This window comes from Tursiops truncatus, chromosome 5 (assembly GCF_011762595.2).
Source record: "Tursiops truncatus isolate mTurTru1 chromosome 5, mTurTru1.mat.Y, whole genome shotgun sequence".
Classification (NCBI taxonomy): Eukaryota; Metazoa; Chordata; class Mammalia; order Artiodactyla; family Delphinidae; genus Tursiops; species Tursiops truncatus.
The window spans coordinates 128,728,493-128,752,023 of NC_047038.1; the positions used below are offsets into that span (position 1 = coordinate 128,728,493).

Below are 23,531 nucleotides of genomic sequence, written 5' to 3' on the forward strand. Positions count from 1 at the left end.
TAATAGAATATGAATCAACGCTTACCATTGGTGTTAGCAACCTCTACTTTTATTTGAGTGGTGCAATCGTAGTATGTTTATAACTTAACATATCCACAGGATTAATAGAAAGAAAAACGAATTTTCATAGTCTAGGTGCTAAAAGAAACTTAAATTAAAATAGTAAAATTGTCATTTACTTTAACTTGTGTTTCCTTGACATCAGCGCCTTGGATGTTTCAACCAGCTTAGTTCAGTGGTTTTCTAAGTATCCTTCCTGGGCCAGCGGTGTCAGCATCACCTGGGGAAGGAGCTAGAAATGCACATCCTTGGGCCTCAGCCCAGGCTGACTGAAAAACACTGATTTAGTATATTCAGAGGAAAATCAACCAGAACACTTTACTTAGCATCATGTAGGGAGAAAAGGAAATCTGATATCGACATTTTCTTTATCTTTAAATATTTCTGCTTATAGAAATAAGATCTAACTATATGGTTAAAAATAAAGTTGTAATTTTTTTCACTAGGTATTTTCTCTATTGTATTCAATGTTAAGGGAAATGCTCATCCCTGAACCCTAATTTATACCCAGAATCAGCCTGTTTGCTACCTATATATCTCTCTTCTCACCCCCTCTCCTTCCCTATGGACCCCTAGTCTCCTTTCGGTCCTCATAGAGCTCTTTTCCCCAGAGCCGTTAGCCTGCTCTGCTTTACGTCCATCCAAATATACTCACCAACACAGTCCTCTTCTCCTTCCCATCCAAACAGCTGGAGCCCCCGCTGCTGCCGGAGAACCCAGAGAAGCTCCAAGTGCCAAAGACAAAGTCTCTGTAAGGAATGGAAGATGCTCCGTCTTAGTGGTATTCACACTATTCCTTCCGCCTAGATCGGTATTCGTATTTTTACATCTTCACTCTGTCTCTTCTATCGGTTCGCTGTTTAGTTATCACTTCTCAGGAGTCTTTCTCTGACCACTCCATCAAAAATGGCCACTCCCCTCCCTCCAGGAACTCTCCAATCCATTCTTCTGCTTTATTTCTTTTAAAATTAATTACCTCTACCTTATATTATATAATTCTAAATGAACTGCCTCTGACCTTAGATTGTAAGCAGGTCTTTGCTCCAAACCAGTACATGGCAAATAACAGGCACACAGTGAAACCAGCATTCTAACTTAAAACTTTGAAAAGCCACTTTCTATAAAATTGTCTACACCTTGCTTACTTCAAGTTACAAATAGTTACTGCGTGCCTAATGCCTCTGGGCATTTGACAAAGCACTGGGAAGAAAGAATAACAGGGTGTGTTCCCTGCATTGGAAGTGCGTATACCCCAATAGGCATACGTATTGTAACAGAATAGTATACACAGTGACCTGTGGATGCTAAGGCCGGTTTCACAGATCAGGAAAGGCTTTCAGGAGTATTTTAAGATAACATTTGCATCTAGTTTTAAACTGCTAAATATGTTTCGAGAGACAATACATTTATATGTTGTATAACTATTATAAATAGCATGCTTTGTTCAAATGAGTCCAGATCACATTTTCAATAGCAAAATAAATTTGTCTCATATACTTTCTTTTAAATAAAAAGTTGATTAACTTAAAGCATACCCAGTATATCTTGGAGCCATCTTCTTATTAGAGTTCCTTAACAACCTTACATACTTCCAACACAGAGATCAGAAAGTCATTTGACTTCTCCCTCTCCTTCAGTTCTCAGATCCAAGGTATCTTTAAATCATATCCATGGTATCTCCTATGTTTCTTAAATCTATTTGCTCCCTTTATATTCCCACTGCCAGTGCCTTCTCTTTAGTTCTCATAATTTCTTTCTAGACAATTATAACAACTTCCTAACTGATTTCCCTGAATGTAGGTTTCATCCTCTCTAAACATCTACAGGATAACTTCAGAGTGTGCTCTTTAAGCAAAATGAATCAGATTACATTGATTACATTTCTCCCTTGTTTGAACTCTTTATCATTCTCCCTATCATTAGGATAGACATACATCTCAAATGTTTGTCCCAATGTAGACAGTCCAGTTTTACATCTGTTGTGCTAGTGCAGTTATTTGTAGTGTTTCCTTTTGCTCTTAACAAGTATCTGGTTTGACTAGTAAATTATGTAATTACCCTTTTCCTTGCTTTCATTATTTAGTTTGAATTCTATATTTTGTATATACAAAGTCTTCACTCACAATATGGGTCCTTCTATTAGGAGAGACAAGCTTGATCTCACAGCCTGATTTGTGTGTTGTAAAATCTGAGTACATCAAAATCATGGATTGTGTCTTAAACATTTTTGTACCTCTAATATTCAATACCATGTTTGGCAGTGAATAGGCATTTAATGATGATTCTCAAATTTTGAATAGTTCTATTTAAAATTAAAGCTTTGCATTAGTGACAGTCTACGTGTATCATCCTCGGATTACTGGGTATAGCCAAATGGTTTTTGACCTTCTTTTTAACATGCAGATTTACTCTTTCACCAAACTGTTATTGACCACTTAATATGTACTAGTTGAGCAATGCCCTGGTAATGCTTGGAGCCAGAGAAACTGAAAAAACAGACACGTAACCAAATAAGGGCACAAGTGTTACAAGAAGACGCTGTAATTAGATTCAAGGTACAGTAAGGGCACAAAAGAGGAAGTGATCAAACATGAGGGAATGGAGAAAAAATAATGGCTTTATGAAAGAAAGGGCTCTTGAACGGAATCCTGGAAGATGAGCCATTGTTTCTCTGAGGGACAATTTGGGAGAGGCTATCTAGGGTCAGGGCATGGAGGTATGAAATATGCACACTCGGAAAGGAATAACTATTCAGTAGAACCGGCGGAGGACATAAGAGGAGCTATTGAGGAGGCTAAACAGGTACCCAGAGGCCAAGCCCAGAGAGGATTATTGGCCAGTCCCTATAAACGATGGTCAGTCTGTGATGTCTGTGAGTTGAGGGACGGGCATGAGAATTATGGAAATTCAGAAAGAGCAGCCTGATGGCAGTGTGGTGGCCATATTGAAGGAGGGAGGTACTTGTCTTGGGTGGAAAAAATTATTCCAGAGATCTACAAAGGTGAAACAGGGTATACATTTAGCCTCCACTCTGGAAAGTAGGAGGAGATCGATGATGGACAAAATATTAAGGAGGTAGATTTGAAGGACTTACTAACTGGATATGAAGGGTGAAGAAAGATGATCGTCCAGTAAGTTACAGGTTTTTATTTTGAAGAATTTATGTTTGGTGTATGCTGCCATTCAACAAAATGAGAACATCAGGGTGAGAAATACATTTTAGAGGAGTAATAAATACACAGAGAAAGAGGAGTCTGTAAAGAAGACCAAGAAGAAAAGTAGGAAAAGAATCATAAAAGTACCACGTTGTAGAAACTTAGGGCTGGAGATTTCGAAGTGTAGAGGATTATCAACAGTTAAAAATGCTATAAGCCGGCCATGGATTGTAAGGACTGAAAAGCATAAGAAATATATTAAGATATACACAGCTGAGTTCAATAGTGCCTTTGACAGAACCTTGGCATAATGAGTAAACGTTTATTCAGTTACAACCCACGTTTATTGGAGTTAGTTCTTCTAGGTTTCGAGTTCTGGGCAAGGAACTGCGAATACCGACCTGGATAAGCCAAGCTCCCTTCAAGGACTCCAGAGGGCAAGACAAACTTGTCAACCAAGGTAGCCACTTGACGGAGCCTTGATTGAATATAAATGTGAAGCCCTAAAGATATTCTTTATTGCCTTTAACCATAATGTGCCCATTTTCTCTTTCCGATACCTGAACAGAATCTGGGTAGAAATGATAACTTTCTGACACATTTCAGTTATTAAATTTAGTCCAGGAGACATTAAAGCTTCAGTAGCATAACCACTTCAAACTTCCTCTTCCCCCACGTTAGGCCAGACCTGTAGATCCAAAGACCTGTAGTGAGAAGAGGGAGGATGGTGTCTCTGGAGATACCCCTCCCTCCCTGTCCTTTGGAGTACACAGAGATGAATTTAGGCACTGGTTGCCTGTACATGGTGTGTGCACGTCCCAGGCCCATTTGTTTTCTTCGGATTCTATCAGTTATTTGTAGCCTTTGCCAATACTCGGCTCTCTGCGTAGCATTTGTGGGCAGTGTCACTTATTCCTGGTCTCTTTTCCTGACAGAGGAGAGGTGTCGTCCCTCACGTGATAGCCCTGCTCCACGTGCCTCATTAGTGACTCTCCCAGGAGCCCTATAGCGCCCTCCTGCAACCTCTGTGCTCCATCACTGGATGCATAGGAAGTACGGAGTATGATCTCACTTGCTCCGGGGCTGCTGCAGGGAACTCTAATGGAGAGATGCTTATCCAAGTCTTCTCAGGCACACACCACCACTGTCCCTCCAAGGACTTCAGGTGACATGTGGTTTCCACCTTCAAAAATGTCTAAATCAGAAACGGTAACCATGGCTCCAGTCACCATGTCTACATCCCCCTCTTAACGTAAATGGATCCATGTCAGAAGTCAATTTTCTTGGCCACACCAGGTAAATCTGTAGGTCCTATAGCTCAGCAACCATCCAACAAGGGCAATAGACACAGCCTCTTGTTCTGGACATCTTTTCTTGGAGCAAGTTCCAACTTAGCTGTCCAGATCTCTCCTTATCTCCATGATATAGAATTAAAAGAAATAGTTCTGCTTTAAGTAAATTCTGGAGAAAAGTGTCTAACCCGAGTTGTTGGTGAATCTCTTTAGAATGTGGGTGCTGGCACTGTTTATTCTTCAGCTTGGGGTCTTTGACAAAATTCTGGGAATACGGGAAAGTCACAGTCAATAACCTGTTAAAGAAATAATTCTAAAATGCTATGTTCTATATAATTATATATGAAAAGTATAAGCATATACCATCTATAAAGAATAATACCGAGGAGGCGGTAATTAAAAATAGGGAAGACAAGAGGAAAGAAATTATGCAAATCAGAATAAGATTCCCAGCAAAAGGCAAGTCGGAGTTGGGTTTTCAAGAATGAGTAGGAATTCATTAAGGAGATTATGGTGTTTATGCTAAGAATATTCTTTTAATAATCCATTCTGGCTACCCTATGTAAAGTGGAATTTAGGTATGCGGGATAATATTGTATAACTTAGTTCTGGGAAGCATAAACAGGTCCATGAATTTGGGAAGGTCACTGGGCAGCGATGCTCTGTCACTCTCATTCCCTCTGTGTGGCCAAATGACTTGCCCTTTGATTCTTCTCTTCTCTCTCTGTAAATGGGCTTCTTGGCTCACTCAATCTGCTTGGCCATGACTAATCATGGCTACCTCAACAGGAAAACCAGACTGACCTTCCAGTTTAGTTCCCCAGGGACAACTGACTAACTATTTGTCCTTCTGTCTCTAAAATTCCCTGAAGAAAAGTGCTGACTACCTGGACAGATGCCGCGAATCCACTCCTAATCCAATTACATAAGGCCAATCACTAGAAAGCGGCATAAAGTGGTTCATGGGAGGAGGTTGTGGACAAAGAAGAGTATCTGCTGGGAGGCGTGCATAGAAAGGAAATGGCCAGGCGGCGTTCAGACAAGAAGAAAAGGAACTTCAGACTAATGAAGGATTTCGGCTCAGGTGTAGGTTTAAGGAAGTTCATTGTATGTTTGTATGTTTCCCAATAACTTGGGAACTCCAGGTTAGACAGGATTTCACTGCTAAAGAAAATTTAGGGGACCCAAAAGGATAACGTTTAAAAAGTTATGTTTTATTTCAGGAAAGTGGTGCAGTATAGCAACAACGTTAGAAGAAGTACAGCATCTGAGCCAGAGACTGTCTCCTAACAAGGGGTCCAGAGAGGTCAGGTGTGAGCTCCTCTCCTTCCCCCTCTGAACCAGTGAGTATAAACAAACAGGGGGCATGAACATCACCAAGCTTCACACATTTTTTATGAACACTCTGCCCCATAATAGCTAATTCCAGTGACCCTGGAACTGGCCTTCGTGGGTGGGCTGGAGTAGGAGATCTACCTGCATGTCTCCGACGCCTAGTCAAGGCATGAAATGTGGTGATGAGTAGTATTGTTCTGTAACCATGAGGGTGAGATAAGTTTCAGGGGGTTTGTATCAGCTTGTCAGTATTGTTCGTTAAGAGCTATGCGTTCAATGATTTCCACCTAGTCTCCGTGAGACCCCTGAAGTGGTTACATAACAAGAATATACCTACATGACCAGCAAAGTATGAGAAACCTGACCTAGATTCCATATTACACTCCCTGGTTCAGAGGAATTCTGTGCCCATGTAGGTTGTCGCTAATCCAAGAGAGGCAGTAGACAGCCCTTACAGAGGGGACGACGGTGGGAGCCTGCACTTGACCTTTGTGGACCCCTTATTGGAAGACAGTCTTTGGCTCTGATGAATATACTTACTTTACTGTTCTTGCTATATTGTATCACTTTTCTGCAATGAAGCATAAATTTATAAATATCATTTTAGGTCCTGTAAGGATTTTCTGGCAGCTACAGTTGGTAATGATATTTATTGAATTTTACCCGAGTAACAACAGCTTAGCTCTTCTAAACATGTGCATATTTATGTTACCTAAAGCATAAAGCTTTCCGATAGTGTGTACATTTTTAAGGTTGGTTGATAAACTGGTCTGGACTGCTCCTAACCTAAGAGCATAACCTACTGGATAGTAAATGTCAGTTAGATATGAGGCTTGGGGAAGAAGGCATTTGTAGATAAGAGAAGAAATACTTGCTCATCCTGGTGATGACACCATCGTGAAAGGTCTTGAGCCAGTAGTCTTATATGGAGTTATTACTCTGGGGAAAAAAATCCGACTTTAACCACTTGAAATGTTATCCCTTATAAATTATTCCTTATATGTTATATGTTATTCCTTATAAATAAGGAATATTCCTTATTCCTCCAACACATTCTGTGTTGACTTGAGAAAGTTGCTGGAAGGGGCCGTTTTTCATTTTGATCACTTAAGGTCTAGCTTGAAATCTAGCATTATGAATTCAGTATGTTGACTGCTGGTTCCTCTGAATCCAGCATATTCCCTGGATGAAAACTGTCTGGCACTTTGTCTGGTGGGAGTTGTCCATATCTGAAGTAAACACTGAGTGTTAATGCATGTCAGATCTCCTCTTGCCACTTTGAGATTTTTAACACCTGCTAGCTCTGAAAGTTAAAATGTGAAATCAGATGAAAAAACACTACAATGTTTTTAAAATAAAGAACTGAGGACGCAGTTCAAGAATTTTAAAAGTTCAAGTGTTTTGTCAATAAACAATAAAAAGTAATTTGTTGTCTTACAGAAGGACAACAACAAATATGTGATACAACTGAAACATTCGAGCAAGGGCTCTATTAAATTACTAAAGTCAGTTCAAAGAAACATTAGACCTATGTATTAATATACTTGACTGTTTCTGAAAAGAGTATGAGTTAAAATTTTTCTCAAAGATTGATACTAAATGAAATGTCAAACACAAATGAGGATTTAATTTGGTATTCTTTTTTTTTTTTTTTTTTTTGTGGTACGCGGGCCTCTCACTGTTGTGGCCTCTCCCGTTGTGGAGCACAGGCTCCGGACGTGCAGGCTCAGCGGCCATGGCTCACGGGCCCAGCCGCTCCGCGGCATGTGGGATCTTCCCGGACCGGGGCACGAACCCGTGTCCCCTGCATTGGCAGGCGGACTCTCAACCACTGCGCCACCAGGGAAGACCCTAATTTGGTATTCTTAATGTAAGCATGTACTTTAATTTAGACTGTATGCCAGTTAAAAAAGCAAATGGATCTACTGTGAGACCAGCCATTTAGGAAACGAATATAGCTGAGGAAATTATGACCGTTGTTATGAATTCCTACTCATCACCGTAAACACATGTACTTATATACACGCGTGTATATTTATATGTCCACATACACTTACAGATATACAGATATATTTCAAAGCTATATGTTACATGATTTAAAAAAATGACTATACATTAGTAGGAAAGCAACTCTTGAGCTTTTCACAGATCTTAAAAACAAGCATTTGAGAAATGAATAAAGAGGAGAAGCAAGAGGGGAGAAAAGGGAGGAAGTGGGAGGGAGATGGGGAATGCCCCTGGGATAACAGTGTGATAACTTGGTGCATTCTGAAAACGTTATGTAACAGAGAAGTGACTCATGTTGGCAACTACAAATTGGACTCACAGTTTCATGTCATAACTGTGCTAAGTACCAACCAGGCTAGAAATGCATTCATAGAAAAAGCACTGGGATTGGAGGCAGGAGATCTGCTTCAGATCCGGGGCTGTTACTTGAAGCCCTCTAAGGACTCAGTTTCCTCATGTTCCAAGTAAAAGAAAGAAAGGGACTAATGATTCATACCTCAAAATTTAATGTGAGGGTTAAGTGCTATAATGAAGCAATGAGAATATTGCCTGCGGTCAATGCGTGTTCAAGAAATACTATCCCTTCTCTTTTTCCCTATGAGAGGTGGTGAGTTCTTAATCTGTACATTTTGTTTGTTTTACATCCAGATAGGGAAAGGCAGGAAACTATCTCAAGTTTTTTTTTAAATCTGTGATTTGGAGAAAACACGTTTTCAGTCAAATTATCCTTGTGCATTGACTGTGCTATACTAGATAGTGAGAGCGTTAGTTTTCAGACTTTTGTGCAGGAATAGTAAAACAGAATTCTATACATCAATACGTTTAAGCAGAATTTCCACTGAGCAGTTCTAAAAGAATTAAACTTTTTTGTTCATATCCTCCTAATTCAAATTTTTAAATCAGTTACTGAGGCAGAGACTAAAGATGGCTTTTTCTTGCCTCATTGAAAGAACTACAAAAATAACATTTAAAAAACACTAAAATATTATTGTGCATTTGATTAATTAATGTCTAATATTAATTATTTTAGGTATCAGATAAGACCAATAACCTAAAAACTTTGTTTATTCCATCTGTTTTTTATGTTCCTAAGATAAACTTTTTGTAAACTCTTCTATAATTTTATTTTCACTAGATCAGAATAATCTTAACTTTGTTTTACCTAAATCACTCAGTAGATCGATAAAGTTTTAGTCAGGAAAATGGGAACAATAGTCAGTTTTCAACAGAGGATATTTAATATAAGAATTGGTTAAATTGTATTGAAGGACTGAAAAAGGACATAATAGGATAGCACAAAGATTGCTGAGTGCAAGAAGCAGGTATCGCCCCCGAGACTGGGGCCACAAAGGCCCGAGTTTGGAGTTATGGGAACCTAAAATCTGAAAGCAGGCCTCCTGTCGAGGTGGCATTCACGCTTCTGAGGAGATGGTGCCGCCAGGCTTGTGCTGGCATCACAGGAGCTCAGAGCTGCGATCAGACCCTTGAGGAAATCAAACCCATCAGGAGGAAGCACTGCCTAGTGGCTGGTTCTGAAAAGTCAGAAGCCCAGGAGAAGAGTCCCTCATTGTAGGGCCTCAGACATCTGAGGAGAGGGTGCTGCCCTCCTGGTCCTGGAAACCCAGAGGGGAGCAATGAGGTTGGTTCTGGAAATTAAGAACAAAGCTAGAGATGAGGACCGATTGCTGCTGCTGGAATGAACGAAGATGGCTGGAGTTGGGTGACACTGACGACAGCATCAAGTAAGAAGGGTCAAATCTCTTCTCCCCTGCATCTGCTCTGCCTATAAGGTCCCCATTTGGCAGAATCCAAGCAGAAAGTCATCAGGCAAGGGACCGTGATCTGTGGATCCTAGCCCCAGTACCAGAGAAAAAAGAAAGGAAACATAAACTTGGACTTAACGGCAGTAGCTTTGTAACTGGCAGAGTGACACTTCATAAGTTTAGCAAAATCTTTCTTATCATCACTTTTTTCCAGCAAATTTAGTTACCCAGGTATTAATATGTGCTTTGTTTGTAATACTCCATCAACAAAGAATTGAGTGTCTGGTATTCATGGAAAACAGTGTTGTCGTATAATTTTCAATTCAATGTTAAATATCTTGATTTAAATACAATCAGAGAACTGTTGAATTTTCATCATCTGTTCAATTGATTACCCAAATACGAGGAGGTAGTGCTAAAGTCAGCATTAGTTCTGATAAATTATTGCTTTTTTATCAAAACTCTACAAATATTCATTAATAAGATGTACCTTCTTTGAAGACTCTGTAAAATGATGAACAATTTATTATTATAAACTATTGTTATTAATTATTATTATTATCATCCTCTGCACAAATACTTTGCTTTGGTATTTATTCATACAGCAGAGTCCTGTATCCTGAATCTGCGCAGTGTTGAAATCAAGCTCCTCTATCTACTGCATCCAGTGCTGGAAAATGTGATAGTGATTTGATTAGGCACATAAATATATGCTTTTAGTATATAAAGCAACTAGCCCTTCATGTTGCCAACATTTTTCCTGCTTCTGTAATCGTCTCTGTTCCTGGTGTCTCTTTTTAGCACCTATGAGGCTGAATTTATTTTAAAGTTTCACTTGAGTCACAATTTTGTCACTGAATATACATAGCGGAACACAAAGCACATTCTATCACGGTTGGAAGGACAGGAAATTTGAGAAATATAGTATAAAATTAACACAATAACCAAGAGTATTCTAAGTTTTCCCAAGGAATACATGGATCTACACCCTACTGGATGGCAGCTGTCACATTTTCATTTTCTTTTCAGCGTTTCCAATAATTCTGTCTTTGAAAAGTGTTTTTGTCAGGATTGACAGCTGCAGAACTGAGTCTGGGAAATAAACAATCCAACATCCAGGTAAAAAGAATGAAGAAAGATGAGTGAGTGCTTCAAAGTTGTTCTTTACTATTCTGATGTTTCTTTACCCGATAAAAATAAACAATTTTATCATCTGGATAAGTTTGTTTTATTAATAGGAGAGTAAGAATAATAAAAAAGAGTAAAGTAGAAAACTGGATAAGAAAAGGGAAAGAATTAAATGCCTGAACCAATCTTATTCTAATGAAAATTTTAAATAGCCAAACTAGAATGATACAATATTTTTATTGAAGTATAATTGATTTACAATATTATATTAATTTCAGGTGCACAGCACAGTGATTCAATGGGCTCTATAGATTATAGTCCATTAAAATTATTAGAAGATAATAGGTATAATTACCTCTGCTTTACAATATATCCTTGTTGCTTATCTATTTTGTACATAGTCGTTTGTATATCTTAATCCCATACCCCTAATTTGTTCCCCCGTTGGTAACCACTAGGTTGTTTTCTATATCTGTGAGCCTGTTTCTCTTTTGCATATACATTCGTGTTATTTATTAGATTCTACATGTAAGTGATATCATACAGTATTTGTCTTTCTTTGTCTGACTTATTTCACTAAGCATAATATTCTCTAGGCCCATCCATGTTGCTGCTAATGACAGTATTTCACTATTTTTTATGACTGAGTAATATTCTGATACACACACACACACACACACACACACACACACCACATCTTATTTATTTGTCTGTTGATGGACACGGGTTGCTTCCAAATTTTGGCTTTTGCAAATAGTGCTGCTGTGACCATTGGGGTGCAGGCATACTTTCAAATTAGTGTTTTTATTTTTTTCCAGATATACCCAGGATTGGAATTGCTGGCTCATATGGCAGTTCTATTTTTAGTTTTTTGAGGACCCTCCATACTGTTTTCCATAGTGGCTGCACCAATTGGCATTCCCACCAACAGTGTACAAGGGTTCCCTTTTGTCCACATCTTCTCCAGCATTTGTAAACTTTTTTTTTTTTTTTTTTTTTTGCGGTACGCGGGCCTCTCACTGTTGTGGCCCCTCCGGTTGCGGAGCACAGGTTCCGGACGTGCAGGCTCATCGGCCATGGCTCACGGGCCCAGCCGTGTGTGGGATCTTCCTGGACCGGGGCACAAACCTGCGTCCCCTGCATCGGCAGGCGGACTCTCAACCACTGCGCCACCAGGGAAGCCCGCATTTGTAAACTTTTTGATGATAGCCATACTGACATGTGTGAGGTGTTATCTCGTTTTTATTTGCATTTCCCTGATAATTTTTTGAATAATATTTTGGATCAAAATTAAAATAACATTTAAGTCATCTCACAAATGCAGCAGTCTGCCTTTAGGAAGCTTCTGGAGCAAATTGCCAGGTTTTCAAGATAAGTACTGTCAAAATCAAAGCAGAACCCTGGTCCCTGGCAGGATTCCCTTGGGTAAGTGGACAGTTTCCTGCAAAAGGAAACATTGGAATCCAAGGAGAGACTGAATCCTGTAAACTGGAAATCAAGGGGTGAAGAAGTGCTTGGGGACCTCCTGGATCCTTCCCCTGGACACATATGCCAGGCACCAAAGATAAATGAAAGAGTGGGTCTCATTTGTTCAATAAATAGCCATTGTATGAACTGAATATTTAGTAACACATAGGTCCACAATCAGAACTTCAGCCCAGAAAAATACATGTAAAAGATGAATGCCTTAGAATATAAATGATGCTCTCTGTCATCCTATTTAGCAGTGAACATGCACACCTTCTATTGAATTGTCTGGACAGTTTGGAAATGAAAGTCCTACAGGCTAGAAAGTTTAAGAGCTAATGGATGCTTTTGACCTTCCAGCTGGTTATAATAAGGGTGGTGAAATCAGACAATACATTCTTTATAACCTGATTATAATTCAGTTCTTCAAATTCTCAGTCCTAAACACCAATGCTTTTTAGGTTAACCTGTCCACCACACCTTTTTTAAGAATGAGAGCTGAAACGATGTCATATGATATTGGATAGAACGGTTTTAGAGCCTTCAATTCAAGCTTTGAAACATTAGTTTTGGTTTATTTTAAAATATTTATTTTAAAATATTTATTCTTATTTTGCATATTTATTTTAAAATATTCATAGTGCCAGTTTTTGTTCTTTACCCCCAGATTTTGTTCTCCACCCTCTGAAGCCTGTAAAATACAACACAAGCACTTATGAAGGAGGAGATGCGCTGGTGCTAATTCTATGTATTTTATTCCCTGGCATATTTAATTATGAAAGAGTAGACGAAGGGATTAGTACGTGTAGGAAAATTACAGCCTCCACATCATCCACTGGGGTGATACTGGTTGGTTAATCTCGGGCCAGTCCCATAGTTTCTACAGACTTCAGATTTCCTGGGAAAAGTATGATGACAAGGCTCATTGTGTAGCTACGTAGTTTTATTTGAAAATATGACTGGCATTCTGAAGTATGCTATCTAGAGCTACCGTAACGAAGTGCCACAGAGTGGGTGGCTTAAATAACAGAAATTTATTTCTCATTTTTCTGGGGCTAGAAGTCTGAGATCGATGTGTCAGAAGGGTTGGTTCCAGCTCAGGTCTCTCCCCTTGGCTTATAGCTGGCTGTCTTCCTCCGGTGTCCTCACAGTGTATTCCCTCTGTGTGTGTTTGTATCCTAACCTCATCTTCTAATAAGGCCACCAGTTATATTGGATCAAGCCCACTTCAATGACCTCATTTAAACTTAGTTACCTCTCTCGAGATGCTGTTTCCAACTACAGTCATATTCTGAAGTGCTGGAGGTTAAGACTTCAACATCCAAGTTTGGGAGGGACATGATTCAGCCCATAACACTTGGGATATTAATTCTACTCGTTTTTAGTGCCTTGGTAAATGAAGACCAGTATTTTAGAAAGAGAAAGTCATGAGAAATAAAAAGACAAAACTGAAAGAGAGAAAGGTTAGGGTGAAAAGAGGGAAAGAAAAATCCTGACTGAATGACAGGCTGGCTAATTATGTAAAGCTTCTGCATTCTATCCTCTATGTATTCAGAGAGAGATTTCTGTATTGCTCTTTACCTTCATCAAAGGTCTCAATATGTCAATCAGAATACACAGTTCACATATGGGAAATTTCTTCATGATGCCTTCCCTAAATCCATAGAAAAAGTAAATTTTCATATCTGGCAAGCGTGCAGAAGTTCAACGCCATTCTAGCACTGATAGAATAATTCGAAAGGATTTTAGATGAGACCTGTCATATTATTAGCATCTCTAATTAGCACTCTAAAAGGTATAACAGTCTTTCTACGCAATTAAGCTCTACTCAGAAAGGTGTTAAATTCACTTTTTCCTGGGGAGAGGAACGATGTGGAAGAAATCTTGAGAAGTAGGATTATAGTAATCATGAGGGTATACATCATCCAGGCCAAAAAGCCAATGCTTTAATAGAAAAAAATATCATGTAAAAAATAATTCCATGGATGTTATTAATTAGTTACTATAAGCAGGAATCAATAGAATACATATTCTGCAGTGTCCTCTTGTTTGGGTAGGAGTTAAAGGGCATGCTCCTCTCTGATAGGGAAAAGTGACTTTATCTAGACATTTCTCCTTGGAGAGCAGTCTCGCAGATTCTGACCCTTTCCCCAATGGAGAGAAGCACTTGCCTTGCTTCGCTACTGCTCTCCTCTGCCACTCTGCTGGGTCATTTTTAGGCCATGATAATAAAAGATGCCTGAGAAACTCTGCGCATGTTCAGATAAGTCTCTGTGTACCATTGCAACATGCATCCCATAGCTTTGTAATAAAGATAGGGGACCCTCACCACTGGCAATATTCTCAGTCAAGATTTTAAATTTCCTGAAGAAAAACAGTGTATTTCAAATACACTTAATGTTAAACAACTCTTTAAATTACAGACATATATATATGATTATTAACTAGATATTGTATATATACAAACAACGTTGAAAGCTGTTCAGCTGTTTCAATTGATGGCTCCCAAGATGCAGCTGGCAGTACTGATGCAATTTGATAGATTTTGGGGGAAGCTATTCTAATAGAGCTGACTTTAATGATAGGGAAGGGAAGAGAATTGTCTTGGACAAAATAATTTTTAATGTCTTTAAATATTTTCATCTCTGACAACTTTTGGCTCTTCTAACTTGTTTCAAATTTTCAAACTTCCTTAGATATCTAGTTTAAAATACAACAGCATGTACTATGTATATGTTATGAATGGCTGACTCTACCTCCTTCAGCTTCACTTCTTGATGCCAATCACTTCTTAAAGTTTTAATTTTACAGACAATAAAATTGAATGGTTTTAAATAAATTATTTTGAGAAATTAGTAATATACTCTTGGGCTAATTCTCCTTTGCTTCTAAGTAAAAAAAAAAAAAATTGTTGCTTGACCTTTGTCTTGGTGTTTTTCTGCTTAACTGGAAAAGTTTTTATAACCTCATTGTCTTTTTCCTAAAGTTAGTAGCTCTTCTATGTCCAGAACTAAAATCTGTCTCTCACTTCTGCAAGCAATATTTCACCATATGCAGCATTTGTCTCAGGAGAAGAGCAGTAAAATGATTGATTAGCCTGTTTTTTTTTTTCCCCTAGAATATGCTGTATAAGTTAAGTAGAATCAGTTCTTTCACATACCATCAAAATAATTATTTATATATATTATTTCAATCCATTTTCACCAAGTTGTGAGGTTGGTACAGATAACCCTTATCTTTTCAAGAGCAAAGAGCAAGCAGAGAAAAAGGTCAGCCACAAGCATTTGGGGCTGCATTGTGTGCTGCTTAAGAAGAAAGAATATGGAGACAACACGGCTCATCGTTTACTAGTTGTGTTACATATCACATAAAGAGTAAGTGACCTTACTCTTTACTCTTTATGTGACATATCACATAAAGAGTAAGTGACGCGGGCCTCTCACTGTTGTGGCCTCTCCCGTGGCGGAGCACAGGCTCTGGACGCGCAGGCTCAGCAGCCATGGCTCACGGGCCCAGCCGCTCCGCGGCATGTGGGATCTTCCCGGACCGGGGCACGAACCCGTATCCCCTGCATCGGCAGGCGGACTCTCAACCACTGCGCCACCAGGGAAGCCCATAAAAGGTAATTTTTAATAGGAGAGTCAACAGGTTATCTCATGTTGCTGGACATACTGATATTTTATTTTTTTCCTTTTTCTTATATGCATTTGTGTACTTTAATGAGCATATACTTTTCATGTAACAACAAAAAATAAAGGAGAATTATATTTATAGACTATCATTTCAGTCTGTCCTGTCATGGCAATCCATTGATTTTTAACATATCTTGAGAGTGTTTTTTAATTATTTAAATGTTTCCTACAGGTTAAGACCATAATCCAAGATGATCAAGAAGATTGAATTCTCAATTAATTGATTGTTGCTAAAGACTCTCATACAGAGATAAACTAAGACATTACAGTTTATGTAATGTCCTAGTTTGTAAACAGTTATGTAAACAGAGGTCCCTTTTATATTGAAAGCACCTGGCAAATAACTTGACTACTATTCTTTCTTTACTGTATATAACATCTGCATTATGTGTATATGTGTGTATGTGTTTGTGTATTATATTTTTTTTGTCTACGTCTTGATGATCTTGTAAGTATATGCTATTTCCTTACTTGAAAATCAGCCATACACATTTGAGTAATATCAGTTAGATTTTTTAATATAAATCAGTTTTTCCTTTTTGATGATTACATTATGTGAAGATGTCTGAATATTATTTTTTTCTTTCTTAGACATGTATTTGAAGACATATCTATGAAACATCTAGATTTCCTGTAGAAATTGGACATTTACATATTTAGGCAGTCTATTTCTGCACTTTAAATGTTGGTAATGTAAAATAAAAATACACAACTTTGTTTTTTAATCATTTTCATAAGTTTAATAGCCAGTACTATTTAAAAAATCCTTTTTTGTGGTAACCTGATTACTTGGAGGTTCTTCTTATCCTGATCTAAAAAAGAAACAGAAAGCATTTAGTCCAATATTTTAAGGAGGAAAGTTAAGGGGAATTTAAATGGAAATAGGCTCAGAAAAGAATCTGTGACTTAACGAACAATCATTGTTTACCACAGAGAAGTTGATTTAAAAGGAACTCATTCATAATACTTTATATATGAAAAAATTATTAGACTGAATATATAGATAAGTTCTTGTCCTACTTTTGTGAAGATAATAGAAAAAAACTCGTTATATTAATAAAAATAAATTAAAAATAGATGATTAAATACATGATACAGTGTAATATATTTAGGCAAAATGATATTACAACTGTGTGTTTATTTACACGGATATGTTTTGATGTTAACGTACTTATCAAGTAACCATTAAGAAATAATTTCTTATTTTCTTGTCTTTCTTAATAATATAAATTTCCAATTTTAGGTGGGATAACTAGCTTTCAAAACATTAGTGATGTGCTTTTTATATAGTGTTGAAGAAAATTTCTTAAATGTCACTTCATACTGTTAAATTACCTACGGAGGAAGGTACATCAGATGCCTTGATAATTATGGTATTATAAGAAACATAGTCCTTTTGCTAATTTGTTATGATTTCTCTGTTTATGAAGGCATTAAAACTTGTTTAGGGCTTCCCTGGTGGCGCAGTGGTTGAGAGTCCGCCTGCCGATGCAGGGGACGCGGGTTCGTGCCCCGGTCTGGGAGGATCCCACATGCCGCGGAGCGGCTGGGCCCATGAGCCATGGCCACTGAGCCTGCGCGTCCGGAGCCTGTGCTCCGCAAACGGTAGAGGCCACAACAGTGAGAGGCCCGCGTACCGCAAAAAAAAAAAAACACACAAAAAACCCCCAAAAAACGTCAGTTTAACACATCATACGAAAACATTATAAATTTTCCTGAAACGTTTCTTCATCCATTTATTTTGTGCCTTTCTGCACACAGATGCTGTTGAAAAGTATAAGTCGATCTGTCACTGTCCCATCAGTCTGTCCATTCTTCACTCAGCTGGAACATGAGAGGCTGAGTTTATCTCTGAATCGGATATTCATTCTGAAGCCTTCAGGGTTGGTGTCACAATGAGTCTGGCAAACTTGGAACACCATTTGTTGTAGCATTTTATTTTTCTCCCTTAGAAAATTAACATAATTCAAACAGAACTCTGCCACCACCCCTTTAAAGAAACCAGGTTCCAAGAATGTAAAACTATCAATAAAGACAGTGATATATTTCTATTTCTCTATTTTTGCAGGCTCCTGAAGCAAATTGCCATGAGTGATGTTGTTACTGTAATCTACACATTAAGGAGAGAAAAGAGATATTGGCAGATTTTCTGCTAATGACCTCTATCAATGTCTCTAGACTCCCCACACTCTCATCTCCCCACAACTTCCATCCCTGGTTGGAAATGTTTTCCTTGCCATAGTAAGGCAAAGTTATTGATGGGGAGGCATCAGATACCTCGGGCGTGTTGTGGTGGGAAGGGAGGTTGGGGAGGGCTGGTAATAATGTTGAAAACTTCTGCAAGGAAAAAAGTGTTTCCTAGGGCACCCTAAAATATAGAGGCTAGATAACAATAATTGCTACTTGTATGGAGAAATTCCACTGTGCTTGGTTCTTTCCTAAAAAGCATATTATTTATTCCTTACAGCAATCACACGAGATGTCATCCCCATTTTACAGATACGAAAATTAGAGGTTAGAGAATTGGGATACTTGCTCTCAGTCCTGCTACCAAGTAGTAGAGCCTAGATCAGTCCCTGCATTTAACCTGTACCCAGTTCCTCTACTTTCTGAAGTCTACCATGCTTACTCACTTCTTGAGTTCATAAATATGTTTTCCCTTCAAATATTAAAGTTATTTGAATTTTTTTGTTGGTTTCATTTTTAATTAAAAAAAATTTTAAATTGAAGTATAGTTGATTTACAATGTTTCAGGTCTACAGCAAAGTGATTTAGAATATATATATTCTTTTTTTTTTTTTTTTTTTTTTTTGCGCTTTGCTGGCCTCACTGTTGCGGCCTCTTCCGTTGCGGAGCGCAGGCTCCGGACGCGCAGGCTCAGCGGCCATGGCTCACGGGCCCAGCCGCCCCGCGGCATGTGGGATCTTCCCGGACTGGGGCACGAACTTGTGTCCCCTGCATCGGCAGGCGGACTCTCAACCACTGCGCCACCAGGGAAGCCCAAAAAAATATATATTCTTTTTCGGATTCCTTTTCCATTATAGATTATTACATGATATTGAATATAGTTCCCTGTGCTATACAGTAGATCCTTGTTTTTTAAAATCTATTTTATATATAGTAGTGTGTATATGTTAATCTCAAATTCCCAATTTATCCCTCCCTCTGCCTTTCCCCTTTGATAACCATAAGTTCATTTTCTATGTCTGCGAGTCTATTTCTGTTTCATAAATAAGTTGATTTGCATCCTTGTTTTAGAGTCCACATATAAGTGATATTATATGATATTTATCTCTGTCTGACTTACTTAGTATGATACTCTCTAGGTCCATCCACGTTGCTGCAAATGGCATTATTTCATTCATTTTTATGACTGAGTAGTATTCCATTGTATGTATATGTTGATGGACATTCGGGCTGCTTCCACGCCTTGGCTATTGTAAATATTGCTGCTATGAACACTGGGGTGTGTGTATCTTTTCAAATTAGTGTTTTCGTCTTTTCTGGATATATGCCCAAAACTGGAATTGTTGGATCATATGGCAACTCTATTTTTAGTTTTTAAAGGAACCTCCATACTGTTTTCCATAGTGGCTGCACCAATATACATTCCCACCAACAGGGTAGGAGGGTTCCCTTTTCTCCACACTCTCTCCAGCATTTATTATTTATACACTTTTTGATGATGGCCATTCTGACCAGTGTGAGATGGTACCTCATTGTGGTTTCGAGTTGCATTTCTCTAATAATTAGTGATGTTGAGCATTTGTTCATGTGCCTGTTGGCCATCTATTTGAACTTTTGGATCCCCCAATATTTAAACATCTTTTCTACCTAGCTTGAAAGGCTTTAACCATAGAATCTTGCATGTCTTAATATTCTTAGCACCAAAAGCCACAAGGATATTTAAAATGATGCCCAGTTGAATTTTACATCTTTCACATGGCACCTTCTTGTGGTTACAAATTATGGTCATTCGACATTATTGAGGATATACTACAGTGTTAATAAGTATGATAAATACATCGTGCTGGAATAAATGTCCATTATTTTTTGCTGCACGGGGTATCGCAGAAACAACATGAAGTTTGACCGTGGGGTCAAATTAAATAATCTTCTCTGAACCCTATATGTCCTCTTTATTGTTTTTCATATTTCTTTGGAGTAACCCTGTCTCAAGTGCAACCCCTTTCCAAAATCACACACAATGCCATCCCAACTGTATGCATTAGGCTTTCCCTTCTGTGCCCACCATGAAATGACAAGAGAAGGCTACCAAGATCTCACTACCTCCTGTTTTCCTACATCTACTGAAGATGAGAGGAAGGTGCAGACAGAGAGTGAGAAACAAGAGGCCCAAGAATCCACATTACATTGCTCCTTGTGTTTCACCACAAACATGGAATATTATTCAAAGACAGTAAAGATTGTATTTTCCTTACTTAAACACATTAAATCAATTCTTATCCTTCCTTTAGTATATGGTCACGGGAAGCTTCCGTATTTTTCATGTCGTTCCACTTTGCAGCTCAAGCTTAGCACGTGGCACACCTAAAAAATCAGTTGTTTTATGGGGAAGATAAAGAGAGCCTAGGTTAATCATGCATTTCATAGACTGTTAATCTTTAGCTAAATTACTCTATTAAACTCAGATAAAACAATCCTATTAAAAAGTAGCAAAATATTTAGATTTCATTTGTCAAAGAGAAAAACAAACATGAGTGTAGTCATTAACAAAATACGCACATCAGTAATGCCTCCCAATAGGTTATCCTTCCATATTCCTTATGAGGTACAGGCCATTCAATGAGTTAATTTGGTTTTTTTGTAGTTTGAATTTTAAAGTTATATTCAAACAGTTACAGATTTTCTCAAGGCTATGTTGTCACCTAATGATGAAAAGGAAAAAAATATCTATTAACTTTCGGTTCCCTTCTTTGCCCTTGAGTAGTTCTGCCTCCTTAGGAATGCTGGGCTAAGAGAATACAGGTAGAATATAAGAAATGTCACTATTAATATCACCAGTAATTAAAAGTTTATTGAATGCTTACTTGTTCAAGGCACTTTAAGAGATGAAAAGAGGAGTACGCAAGAGGGAAGAGATACGGGGACATATGTAAATGTATAACTGATTCACTTTGTTTTAAAGCAGAAACTAACACACCATTGTAAAGCAATTATACTCTAAGAAAGATGTTAAAAAAATAATAATGCTAATGTGAAGAGTTTTGAAAGGTAAGAAAAAAAGGAGTAAAATATAGACTTAAAATTTTAAATGACAAAAAATTATTTTATAATTTTTCTTTTTTGTGGGTGATGGAATCATCTTCCTCTATAATTACCAATATAGAAATGGCAACATTTCAAATATGAATGCAGTGTTTTAGAACATAAGTTCTCCTTGATTTCCATTGTCACCTCCAAATTCAAATGCTATTTCTAACAGAACTGGGTCCCACTTTTTACCTCCCACCCTATGCCGTGCCCAATCTGCAAGGTTCTAGAGATTACTGCCAGTTCAGGAGACAATTGTGCCTTTTGGAACAGTTCCTGCTGGACTATCTCAGCTTTGCCACTTAAGAGCTATGCAATTTCTGCATTTTACCAAAATTCTTTGAGCTTCAGATTCTCTGTCTACAAAAGATACATAATAAAACTTAACTTACCCACTTGTTATGATTAAATGATCATACATTAGTCCTTTGCCAAGCATAATGTACCACATAAAGGTGTGGAATCATACCTATAAGAAGCACAAAAATGTAAAAACCGCTCGAAAATCTCTCATTGGTCTGCACAGGGCCTAAAATATCTGTCACTTTACTCACCCCTTTGACTTCTCAAGGAGGTCCCTGTTAACCTATAAATAGGTCATATAATTGAATATTAAATATTCATCAAATATTTATATTAAATAACTAGTTGTGATGGGTCACAATGGAAAACATTTATTATTGGCAGTAATAAAAAACATTCGGAAGCAATAAAACGAAACTTGATTCATGCAACAACATGAATGAACTTCACAGGTATTGTATTAGGCTGAGTGAAAGGAGCCAGAGACATACAAAAAAAATGTTCATAATGTATGGTCTTATTTTTATGAAATTCTACAATATGTACAACTAAAAGGGGCGTGAGGGAACTTGCTGGGGGATGAAAATGTTTTATTTCTTCAAAATGGTGAGGATAACACTAATGCATATGTTTTTCAAAACTGATCTAAAGGAACACTATAAAGAGATGAGCATACCACTGCATGTAAATTTTACTTATATTTTATAAAAGGCCATCGAAACATTATTGTGTTTATTTAAAAATAGTTCTTATATTTTATGGATGCATGCTTAATTGCTTACAGATGAAAAGATATATGCAATTTGGGGGATTTAGTAAAGAAAAATGGGGGAAGGGAGTTGTGGTAAAAATGGGGAGTGGATGAGAATATAGATGAATCATGCATTGGAAAATAGTGGAAGTTGGGTGATATTCCACTGAGAGTTCTTTATTCTCTCTACTTTTGTATATGTTTGAACATTTCCCATAATAAAAAGTTGAAAAAAGAGGGATCATTTTGGTTCATCTCCCTTCACAAGAGAAAACCGAACAGAAGAAGAAGGACATAACTTGTTCAAGCTCTCAAAGCCAGAAAGCAATCCAACTCCCAAGTTTAACCTACTTTCTCTGATCCCAAGGAAACAAAATATAAGCGTTTTGGAAAGGCTACTTTTCAAATGCGCCCACGGATAGTGCAAGGAGTTGTTTAAGCAACAAATATACTTGCTCCCAGTCTCTTTTGGTTTCAAATGGCTGTTTTGTAGATTTAAATTCCTTTTTACTCCCATTTCAGAATGTGAGTGCAAGGATCAGAGAAAGCTTTTTTTTTTTCTTACAAAAAATAAACACAACACAAACAAAACATACAGCAAAGACTTCTTTTCCCCTTCCAGTTCTAAAAGCATCCTCCCATTCCAGGCAAAGAAAGCAGAGGCAGATCTGTTACGGGGAGGCTCTTGGGTCTCCATTCCGGTGTGATCCAGAACACCTGTTTTCCCTCCAGCTCCTTCCAATTAAGCAATGCAAAAATTGTCTTGAAACCCGTGCGAGTGTCTGCCTGTGTGTCTGTGTGTGGGATGCGGTAGCGTGTCAGCACCGAGGACAACGGGAATCAGAAGTCGGAAAGGTGAGTGGTGTGTAGCATCTCCCTTTGCAGAAGGGGCGGAAGAAATTGGATCTGCTGGGTCAGGAGACTCAGTCACGCTGGATTTGTCTCTTCCAGCCAGGCCCTTGAATCTGGAAAGTAAATTCCACTCTGAGAACGAAAAGCCTTACAGCCGCTTGGTTTCGACGGCTGGGGAGACTATTCCTTCCTCGTTCCACTGATGGGAAAATCAGCGTCTGGCAGCCGCTGGTTGGTGGAAAAGAAAATGGTGAGGGTGGGGGTGGGAAGAGGATTTGACGCGCCTCCTCTTGCCTCTTCAACCTGTAACTCTTCTTTACTCGTCTTCTCTCCACCCGCGAGCCCATTTCGGGCTCATGAGAGGTTAAGAGCAAACGTACATCTGGAGGCTCTTTAAACAAAAGCATCGTTAACGTTGTGTCCTACGACCATTAATCAAATTTCAGCGATCC

At 38.2% G+C, this 23,531-nt stretch overlaps 2 long non-coding RNA genes across 3 annotated transcripts in view; one reads left to right on the forward strand and one right to left on the reverse strand.

Annotated features, from left to right (window-relative positions):
* LOC141278826 (uncharacterized) overlaps window positions 1-771 on the forward strand; it is a 50,435-nt gene extending 49,664 nt beyond the window's left edge. For both annotated transcript variants that reach the window (XR_012332180.1, XR_012332179.1), the window contains exon 4: window positions 750-771. This is a non-coding gene — a long non-coding RNA (uncharacterized lncRNA). The remainder of the gene's footprint in view (window positions 1-749) is intronic.
* A 15,576-nt stretch (window positions 772-16,347) lies between these two features.
* Window positions 16,348-21,765, reverse strand: LOC109548533 (uncharacterized). Its single transcript, XR_004526773.2, has 4 exons — window positions 21,566-21,765; window positions 20,646-20,788; window positions 20,342-20,450; window positions 16,348-16,711 (listed from the first exon to the last, which is right to left on the reverse strand). It is a non-coding gene; the product is annotated as an uncharacterized lncRNA (long non-coding RNA).
* Between the last annotated feature and the right edge of the window lie 1,766 nt (window positions 21,766-23,531).